Source organism: Mirounga angustirostris, unplaced genomic scaffold, assembly GCF_029215605.1.
Source record: "Mirounga angustirostris isolate CCGP_5_RB_7025 unplaced genomic scaffold, mMirAng1.0.hap1 SCAF_2, whole genome shotgun sequence".
Taxonomy (NCBI): Eukaryota; Metazoa; Chordata; class Mammalia; order Carnivora; family Phocidae; genus Mirounga; species Mirounga angustirostris.
This window is the reverse complement of record NW_026991710.1, coordinates 175,341,274-175,351,923: the sequence shown is the minus strand read 5'-3', so window position 1 is coordinate 175,351,923 and position 10,650 is coordinate 175,341,274. Positions and strand designations below refer to the sequence as shown.

The 10,650-nt window shown below is 45.7% G+C and overlaps 1 pseudogene; it reads left to right on the top strand.

Moving 5' to 3' along the window:
• The first annotated feature begins 3,427 nt into the window (after positions 1–3,427).
• On the top strand, positions 3,428–4,716 carry LOC123847398 (splicing factor 3A subunit 2-like; annotated as a pseudogene).
• The last annotated feature ends 5,934 nt before the right edge of the window (positions 4,717–10,650 follow it).

Genomic DNA, 10,650 nt, shown 5'->3' with positions numbered 1-10,650 from the left:
TCTCCTTCTCAGAGACCACGCGATCTAAAGAAGGTGCCCTATTATTCTGGATCCTGGCACCCTTTCCGGCTCTTTTGTGGCACTCATCACAAACTACGACTATTTATTCTTTTTGGTTTGTCTCCTTCCCTAGAATGTAAGTTCCACGAGGTCAGCGGCATTGTTTCTCTTGTTCATCACTCCACGTCCAGAGCCTGGTAAAAGGCCTGGCATGTACCAGGCTCTGCCTCATTCAGAGTATGTGATTTATAAAGTCTGGCCAGGAAATTGATTATTCAGAATGTGTTGCTGTTGTTTGTTGTTGCATTTTATTCAGGGTATAGACCTATTCTTCAAAGGACACTTTCAGTGAGAGTTCATAAAGAAGCCAATTTTCATAAAAATGTCGTGCCCAGTGCCTGGCAGGGAATAGATGCCCAAGTTCGCAGTTGCTTGTTTGGGATCTTGTCTGGTATAATCCAGAAAGCACCCTCTGGACCTGAAATGATTTCTCTTTCAACATGGAAATTGGAAGCTACAATAGGCAGGTGCATATAGTGTGTGATTCATTCACTTGGGCTATCACTTCACTTAGGCATTCATTCATTCAGTCCCAGTCATTTACTCATTCATATATTCACGCCATTTACTTGTTCGCTATATATTAACCAAGTATTCATAAATGCCTGGTGCTGAGCTACAATTAAGACATAAATTGTGCAAGAAGAGGAATATCTGATGGAAACCAGTGTGGTGGATTAGAATAGTTCATTAGTCCCCCCAAAAAAGGCTTAATGGTCACTCCATTTCTGTTCCATGAGTTAAGGTTTCAGTGTGTTAAGTTTTCCTAAACTGAAACCAGCTCTTAAAGAACTACTTCATTATCTATCAGGAATTTTTAGGCTTAACACATATTATTGATGCTACCTGGGCTGCCCTTTTCCTCAGCCAGTGAAAACCGAGGAGGGTCCTGGTTTGAGGTAGCCCTGCCCGAATGGGGCTTTGGGTGCTTTACGTGCACACTAACAAGCTAAGACTCAACGTAAGTAATACACACTGTTTAAATATGATTTTGAAAGCTATGCTCATCTATAAGATAGGGATCTAACTGGAAGAATACTACTAGTAAACCATTATGAAATTTACTGAAGCTGGGGACAACCACAAATGATAGAATATTATCACAGTGAGGTTTCCAGGGGCAGATAGTAACGGAACTGCCTAATCCGAAGGAAAAATGTATTATCTTTCCAAATGGGAAAACCCAAAGAAATAAATAGTAGCACAAAGCCTCAAAGCCACTGCCATATGCTACCTCCTTTGGCCACATAGTTAGAAGATCCACAAAAACAAGAAGAGAAAGAAGATGGGCAGTAAGGGCTAAGGCTCTCCTTCTGGAGTCCAGTTCTTACTTGGGCTGTTGAAGTTAAAAGAACTCGAGTTTGTGGTGGTAGTTCGCAGCCATGAAGGAAGTTAGGGGATTTAAGTTCTGAGCAAAGCCAAAGACAGTTGGGTACAAGCCTAAAGTAAGTGAAAAAAGAGTTGAAGATTTTATCTCTGAGACTAAAGAGAAAATATAGAAAAGATTAAGAATCTTTATATGAATGATAACTATTCAAGACTAGCACCTTCAAATACTTAATGTAAACGCATGCACTACAAGATCACAAACTCTTCTGTTCAATTTCATTTCAACGGAGGGAGATAGAAGGACACAGGGAGAACCTAGAATAGGTCAGCTACGGGTTAACCTCGTAGGCATTGTTCCTGTCCTCCTGGTGCTTACTGTCCTATCAGAATGGCTAAAACAATAAGGACAAAACCGAACCATATCAAGGATCACTCGCACAATGCTGGTGGAAATGTAAAATGGGGCAGCCACTCTTGAAAATGGGTTAGCTGCTTGTCTAAAAACTAAGCATGCAATTGTCACATATCCCCAAAATTCCCCTCCTGGGCATTTATCCTAGAGAAGTGAAGACTTATGTTCACATGAAAAACTATACACTAATGTTTATAGCATCACTGCACAAGTCCAAAACTGGAAACAACCTGGGTGTCCTTCCACAGGTGAAGAGTTAAACTGTGGTGGGCCCATACCATGGAATACTACTCAACAATGAAAATGAACCAACTACTGATACACACAACAACCTGGATGAATCTTGAGAGAGTGATGCTGTTAGTAAAAAGGCGATCGTGAAAGGTTATATACTGTATAATTCCATTTATGTAACCTTCTCTTTTTTACATTTTTAACTGAAATATATTTGATTTATAACACTGTGTAAATTTAAGTTGTACAGTATGTTGCTATGACACATTTATATATTGTAGTATGATCGCCATTGAAGTAATAGTACCTCTATCACGTCACATAATTATCATTTCTTTTTGGTAGTGGGAATAATTCAGGTCTAGTCTCTTAGTACGTTTGACAATTAAAATTCAATATTGTTGTCTATATTCACATTACTGTGCATTAGCTCTCTAGGACTTATTTATCTGCTAGCCGCAAGTTAGATAACATTTTTGAAATGAAAAATTATAGAGGTTGAGACAGTGGTTGCAGGGATTAAGGAAGGGGTGGGGGCAGGAAGGAAGAGGATGTGCCTATAAAGGGAACCATGAGGGACCCTCACAGTGGTAGAAATATCCTGTATCTTGATGGTATCATCGTCAATGCTCTGGAATGAAATACTGTGATTGTTTGGCAAGGCGTTACCATTGGGGGAACTGGGGAGAAGTACAAAGATCCTCTCTGTATTTCTTACAATCGCATTACAATTACAATGATCTCAAATTAGAATTTAACGAAAGCAAAACTGAACAAAATGAACATTTCCAGACAATTAGGAAATTTTACATGGGCATACCTCAGAGATATTGTGGGTTTGGCCCCAGACCACTGCAATAAAGCAAGCCCAATGAAGCTTTTTGGTTTCCCAGTGCATATAAAAGTTATGCTTACACCATACCATAGTCTATTAGGTGTGCAACAGCATATATCTAAAATGATAATGTACTTATCTTTATTTAAAAACACTCGATGGCTAAAAAATGCCAACCATCATCTGAGCTTTCAGCGCCTCATTATCTTTTTGCTGATGGAAGGTCCTGCTTTGAGGTTGATGGCTGTTGACCCAACAGGGTGGTGCTGAAGGTGGGGTGGCCGTGGTAATTTCCTAAAATAAGACAATGATGAAGTCTGCCTCATTGATTAACTCTCCCTTTCATAAATGATTTCTCTGTAGCATGTGATGTTATTTAATAGCGTTTTACCCACAGTAGAGCTTCTTCCAAAATTGGAGTCAATCCTCTCAAACGCTGCTGCTGCTTTATCAACTGAGTTTATGTCATATTCTAAATCCTCTGTTGTCATTTTAACAATCTTCACAACCTCTTCACCAGGAGTAGATTTTGTCTCAACAAAACACTTTCTTAATTCGTGGCAGCGGCGGGCGCAGAGTGAGGAGGAGCGCGGGGTCTCTCTACCAGTGTAGTAAAGCCCCAACGCCCTCACCATGGACTTCCAGCATCTCCCCGGGGGTAAGACCGGGAGTGGAGGCATGGCCTCCTCCTCTGAGAGCTACCGAGACCGCAGGGAGCGCCTCCGGCACCTGGCCCTGGACACCATCAACATCAACAAGGACCCATATTTCATGAAGAACCATCTGGGCTCGTACGAGTGCAAGCTGTGTCTGACCCTGCACAACAATGAGGGGAGCTACCTGGCACATACCCAAGGGAAGAAGCATCAGACCAACTTGGCCAGGCGAGCCGCCAAGGAGGCCAAGGAGGCCCTGGCCCAGCCAGGGCCAGAAAAGGTCAAGGTGGAGGTGAAGAAGTTTGTGAAGATTGGCCGCCCAGACTACAAAGTGACCAAGCAGAGGGACACGGAGATGGGCCAGCAGAGCCTCCTCTTCCAGATTGACTACCCTGAGATCACCGAGGGCATCATGCCCCGCCACTGCTTCATGTCCGCCTATGAGCAGAGGATCGAGCCTCCTGACCATCCCTGGCTGTACCTGCTCACGGCCGCCGAGCCCTATGAGACCATCGCCTTCAAGATGCCAAGCAGGGAGATCGATGAGGCCAAAGGCAAGTTCTGGACTCACTGGAATCGGGAAACCAAGCAGTTTTTCCTGCAGTTTCACTTCAAGATGGAGAAGCCACCAGCCCCGCCGAGCCTCCCTGCTGGGCCTCCTGGGGTGAAGAGACCCCCACCCCCCCATGAATGGTCTGGCCCCCCCTCCCCGGCCGCCTCTGCCAGAGTCTTTGCCCCCACCACCACTGGGAGGCCTGCCTCTGCCACCCATGCTGCCCAGTGGGCCTGCACCCTCAGGGCCTCCGGGCCCCCCCCAGCTGCCCCCCCTCCCTACCAGCTCCCAGTGTCCACCCCCCGGCACCAGGGGTCCACCCACCAACATCTGGGGTCCACCCACCTGCTCTGGGTGTCCATCCTCCCACATCTGCTGGGGTTCACTCCCAGGCCCCAGGGGTACACCCACCAGCCCCAGGGATCCACCCCCAGCCTCCTGGGGTCCACCTAGAGGCTCCTGGGGTCCATCCTCCAGCTCCTGGGGTCCACCCCCAGCCTCCTAGGGTTCACCCCTCAAATCCTGGGGTACATCCCCCAACTCCTATGCCCCCCCAATGCTGAGGCCCCCACTGCCCTCCAAAGGCCCTGGGAACATTCCTCCCCCTCCCCCAGCCAACTGAAAGGCAGCCCCTTCTCCAGGCAAGTCTGGTGTGTTTTCTTGTGTTCTCCTTCAGAGCTGAGTTTGGTGCTTTTGTACTGGGCTGTGTAGTGTCCGCACTGCTCATTAAACACCTGCCCTGAGGCCCGGCTTGCAAAAAAAAAAAAAAAAAAAAAAAATCTTTTTTGGCTCATGCATAAGAGGCAACCCTCATCCGTTCAAGTTTGATCATGAGCTTGCAGCAATTCAGTCCCGTCTTCAGGCTCCACTTCTAATTCTTGTTCTCTTGCTATTTCTACCACATCTGTAGTTGCTTCCTCCCCTGAAGTCATGAACCCCCCAAAGTCATCCAGAAGGATTAGAATCAATTTCTTCCAAACTCTTGTTCATGTTGATATTTTGACCTCTTCCCATGCATCACAAATGTTCTCAATAGCATGTACAATGATGAATCCTTCCCAGAAGGTTTTCAATCTACTTTGTCCAGATCCATCAGAGGAATCACGACGGCAGCGCTAGCCTTACAAAGTGTATTTCTTTCTTTTTCTGATACCCAAAATAGTTTTATTTTAAATATTTACTAAGTTTAAGTTGTGCTAACTTCTGATACATAGAAATGTGTATCCAGGGCGCCTGGGTGGCTCAGTTGGTTAAGCGACAGCCTTCGGCTCAGGTCGTGATCCTGGAGTCCCGGGATCGAGTCCCGCATCGGGCTCCCTGCCCAGCAGGGAGTCTGCTTCTCTCTCTGACCCTCACCCCTCTCATGTGCTCTCTCTCTCTCATTCTCTCTCTCAAATAAATAAATAAAATCTTTAAAAAAAAAAAGAAATGTGTATCCACATAACTATACTATATGTACATACATATATAAATACATACAAACATAATTCATATCCATAGTAACATTTTGAGCTTTACCTATGAAATTAATTTCAATTTGGGTCAAATATTTCATCTTTTACAGTAAATCTAATCTGTTCATGAGACTCTTCAATCCCTCTGAGGGAGGACTGGGATATGGTAGTGGGGCAGTCAGAATTGCCCCCAGCCCATACGAGGTACCTTGTTACAACATAGAAAAAAGGAGCCACATCTTCGGAGTCAGAGACACAGCCAAACACCAATAAACTCGGCTTGAGGAGTGAAGCCTGGCAGGATTTCAGCTCTCACTCACTGTCTCATGCCCTTGTACAGGCACGAGTGGGCAGCCGTCCTGGAGGTGGCTACTCAGTGGTGGTGCTAGCAGAAAGGGGTGATCAGGCCCCCCTTGCACAGCTCTACTCCTTGCTCAAAAAGACTGACTGAATTTGCCTGCCTGAGTTTGGTCAGACAAGGAGTCCCTACTTCTCCCAACCACTTCTGTTGATTTAGCTGAAGAGGGAGATCTCCTTGATGGGAGAAGACCATTTCCATGTTCAAGTGCGCACATGGCTATGTCACATCCAAGTGGACTTTCAAGGCTAAATCTTAAGAAATAACCCAATGTTGATTCTTGATTCCTAAAAATTATGCTGTCAAGCTGGCTTTAGGGGAACTATGCAACTTCCCTCTCTGAAGTGTCCTTAATCTCCAAGTGTAAATCTCCAAGGCCTGTTCCAAAACTACTAAGATGAATTCACCACTTGGAGTGGGAGCTGAAACTATTGTTCTCTGAGCCTTGGCTCAGCCACCTTCAGGCTGGGGTGGTGCGGGGGGTGGGGGAGTCTGAAGGGAGGAGAGAGGAACCAGTGGGCAATCTCTGGGCTGCACCCTCACTCCAGGCCCACAGGGCAAAGGACCACGGCAGTGGGGGGGCGCCCCAGCTGGATGTGTCTGCAAGACAGGTACACTCAGTCCTGTACTCTTCAGGCTGGCTATGAGGGCTCCCCAATGTATTTCTTAAATAGTAAGACCTGACAGTCGAAATGATTGATCCACAGGCTATAAAGGGGATGCCGTGTTAGGAGGTATGAAAACAACATTACAATAATAACCTCAAAGATCAGTGATCAGAGGTCACCATGACAAATACAACCATTATGAAAAAATTTAATAGATTGCAAGAATTCCCAAAATGTGACACAGAGACACAAAATGAGCCAGTGCTGGTGGAAAAATAATGCCGATAGACTTGCTTGATGCAGCTTTGCCACAAACCTTTGATTTGGAAAAAATGCAGTATCTGCAAAGTGCAATGAAACAAGGTATGCCTGTGGTTCCTATAAATATTTTTAAAGGAAATCAGCTCTAAATTCAATTTATCTCTTCCTTCAAATTCTAGCGTGCTCGAGCAGATGTGAGAGCTTCAGCTCTACCCTGAAATGGGCTATGACTTAGCATCTAGCAGGTTTCTACGTCCATAGCAGAGTGCTGGGCTCTGTACCTGCCCCGGGCATTGCCCCTGTGCTCAGGTAGGCTACCGTCCAGATGGACAGGCAGGCTCAACGTCTGCAATCAGAGAAGCTGAAGGAGTCCCCTTTGTCCTTAGGTCCAAGCCACCTTCTCCGCCCAAGCTTCCCCAGACAGCCCTCCCTAGACATCAGAGGTTCGTTGACTGCCCCCCCACACTCATTAATAATGCTGACAGTTTGATTTCCATTTGGCTGTCAACTTTTTGTGCGTGTGCGCTATCCTTAAGGGTGAAGTTCAGCCCTTCCCACTGCACACTTCATCTCCATTAAGAGATACTGAAATTAGAATGGTGGTCTCTCCCAAGATGGGTTTTGGGGTGCTGAATTGCCACCAGGAGGCCAGAGCAGTAGCACGTGAGAGTACTTACACTGGCCCCAGGAGGGGAGCTGGGGGGGACCCTCAGAAATAATTGGAAAGCGATCTGGGGTTGCTTAGCCAGCAGAAATTATACATTTGAGCTGTAGTGTCTGTACTTGTGTCCCCATAGTTCTCCTAGGAATAAAGGCTTGAACTTGTTATCAGATTGCTCAGTCTGTGGTCCTTAAGGGAAACAAACATAAAAGAGGCTCAGAATCATGCCATGGGATCTTCCCTAATACCTAGCTTAGCGGGGCCAAGACTCCTTAAGAGCATTCCAAGTATCGGCTTCTGACTCTCGCTTCTCCACCATATGCATCTCGATCTGACATAGGGATTTGCCTCCAGGCCTCTGGTGACACCCGCTTTTACTCCAACGAGCCTGCTAACAACTCTAGGTCACTTGCCCGTGCTTGGATCTCAGCTAGGTTGCTTGGATACTTTCATTTCCACACCCCTTAGCTGGTTTTGGCTTCCCTACCATTGACTCCCAACTGGCCCCATCTCAATGAAACCCTCGGTTTGGCAATGCCACAGTGAGGTGATTCCTGGAATCTTGAGCCTGTGGTGTTTACACATGACCTGAGAAACCACAAATGGGCTTCTCTGGCAAGACGGCCTTTCAAATTATTGGAGCCTCTCCCAGCCAACATGTCCTCGTGATCCAGTTGAACATTCTAGTTACTTCAGTAGCAGCGTGTGCTCTGTCCTCTACCAGGAGCTCTGCTGGTCACTCTCTAGGACCACAGCCTGCCTCGCCTCCTCCCTTAACTCTAAAGGCCCTACTTCCCAAATTGCAGAAGCTCAGACGCATTATCACCCCTCTCTACTCCAGTTGTCTCGGAACTTTCTGATAACAATATCTTACCAGCAAAACGATTTTGATCATACTTCCCCAATAAACTGCTATACCAACCTTTACATTAGAACAGTATTAACACTGGAAATTTAAAAAGGACAAGACGAAGTAAAGAGCAGAAATCTGAATACATTTTTCTTCCACCCAAGTGGATCATTCTAAGTTACACACTTGGGAGGCTATGGTTCTAACCTGCAAAGCCCAGTGGTCAGGTATATAAGTCTTCTAACAAGGGCAGCTAGCAGGTGCCATGTGGATATTTTCCAAAGAAAAACGTCTACAGTGCAAAGAGCTCAGATCCCCCTCTTCAGGATGTTGTGAACCCCACTCTTCCATTGTAAAGTCACCGTCAGGATTGAATGCTTTTAAGAACATTCTAGGTCTAATTCTCATTATTGTTCTGCCTGTTTATTAATGAAGACCTCAGAGTTTGGGGCAAAGAAAAACAATATTATGGGAGAATTATGGAATTTAAGAATCTGGATACAATTTTTTCCAAAGGGGAGTTTAGAAAATAAAGAGAATGGTGGGTTTGCACAGGCTTCACAACAAAGCTAGGACTGGGCCTCTGGATCTTGGGGTCCACTTCAGAGATAGCAGTATTGATGCGGGGGGCAGGGGGAAGCAGAGTATGATGGCAGAGAGGGAACTCAAAGGAACGTTCTGTTCCCAGAGAGCTCAACAATATTAGCTCTCAGCTCAAAGTTGCCCCTTAAAGCATGTGAGGCTATTGTTAAGGTTTTTTTTTTTTTAATATATTTGGATTTCATACATATTGTCCAGAAACCCATTACCCAAAAGCAAGGACTGGTTTACTATAGTTTTTTTAAAATACTAATTTGATGAGCAGCCACAGTATCTCATTGTCGTTGCCGTTTGGACTTCTTTTATTATTTGCATGTTGAATATTTTTTCATATGATTTTTTTGTCATTTGCATTTCCTCCTTTATGAATCATCTGTTTATATCCTTTGCTCAATTATCTGTTGGAGCCTTGGAGTTTTTTTCTTGTCCACTTCTGGTGATTGAGATTTTATATAATGAGGATATTAAGGAGTGTGTGTGTGTGTGTGTGTGTGTGTTAACCAGTTGACAAGGGCTCCTATGAATTTTCAAGCTAAACAGCTATTCTATTTTGGTTGGAGGGGGGAAGAAAGTCAAACCAAGATAAGCTTTTAAACTCAGCTTCATTTCCAGCAGAAAAGGAAAGCAGGATTTGTAAAGTTGCTGAACAAGAGCAATTTTCATTCTGTCTTGGTTTGAACGCGCTTTTTTTTTTTTTTTTTCCCCTCTGTCATGAAATAGGAACTTCTTTTCTGTTTATTCATCCAGTTGTGGGTATCAGCGGTAATAGCAGTCTATTGAGAAGCAACTATGGACCAGAGGCTGAGGCACTTACAACAGGACATTAAGGCCAATACAGCAGTGTGATTTAGACGGGGCCCTCAATTCTCTTTAGAAATACATTTTCAATCATTTTGATGAAAAGGCTGACAGCAGCAGCGGGATCTTCAGAGCCTCAATGGGACACCGTCCCTAAGCTCCATTGTCTTGACTTGATTAAACTGGGCGGGTTCAGAATTCTGCTCCTGCGCACCTGGCTCCGCCTCGGTGAACACAGGCCGTGAGCCAGTCGTCCTGAATTCCTGAGCAAGCTGTGCAAGATTCGATTCGTCTCCTCTGCTTTGCCAGCTGCACCCGTAGGAGCCAGAGCCCCGCGCGATGGAGCCTCAGGACACGGCCTCCCCAGTAGGGGAACTGAAGGGCAGGAGGAAGGAAGAAAATCCTCTGGAACTCTGGACTGGAAAGACTGGGAGTAGGGCGCGTGAGGACTGGAGATCCTGGGGCAGCACCCAGAGCCAGGAGAAGGGATTCGCATTTCAGTCCAGCCGGCCAGGGAACAGAGCACCAGAGGACCTAAGGCTGGACTTTCTCTCAATCCCTCGTGTTTCACTTCAGGAAACAGCCCCGAGAGGTGAAGTGACCTGCTTATCACGCACAGTGCGTGGGACAGAGAGGACGTGAACTCGTGTCCCTTGAGGACACTGCGCCGCCACTCAAGTATCATGCCGTTTTCCTCGAACCATTTCCTTTTCACATTCTTTGTGGGGCTGGAAATGAGCATGTCACGTTTTAGAGCCAGCAAGACCTGCTGAGCATGTAGAAGTTTCTGAGTGCAAATTTATTGAGTGAAGACCTCCTTCTGGGCTTAACTAAAGGCTTCCAAAACAAGGCGATCCAGGCACAATTTCTAGGTTCTTGGGCAAATTACTTGGCCTGTCTGAGTCTCAGTTACCTTTTCTGTAAAGTAGGGATGATAATTGTACCTCAGAGGGCTATTTTGAGGAGTAGGATAATTCACAT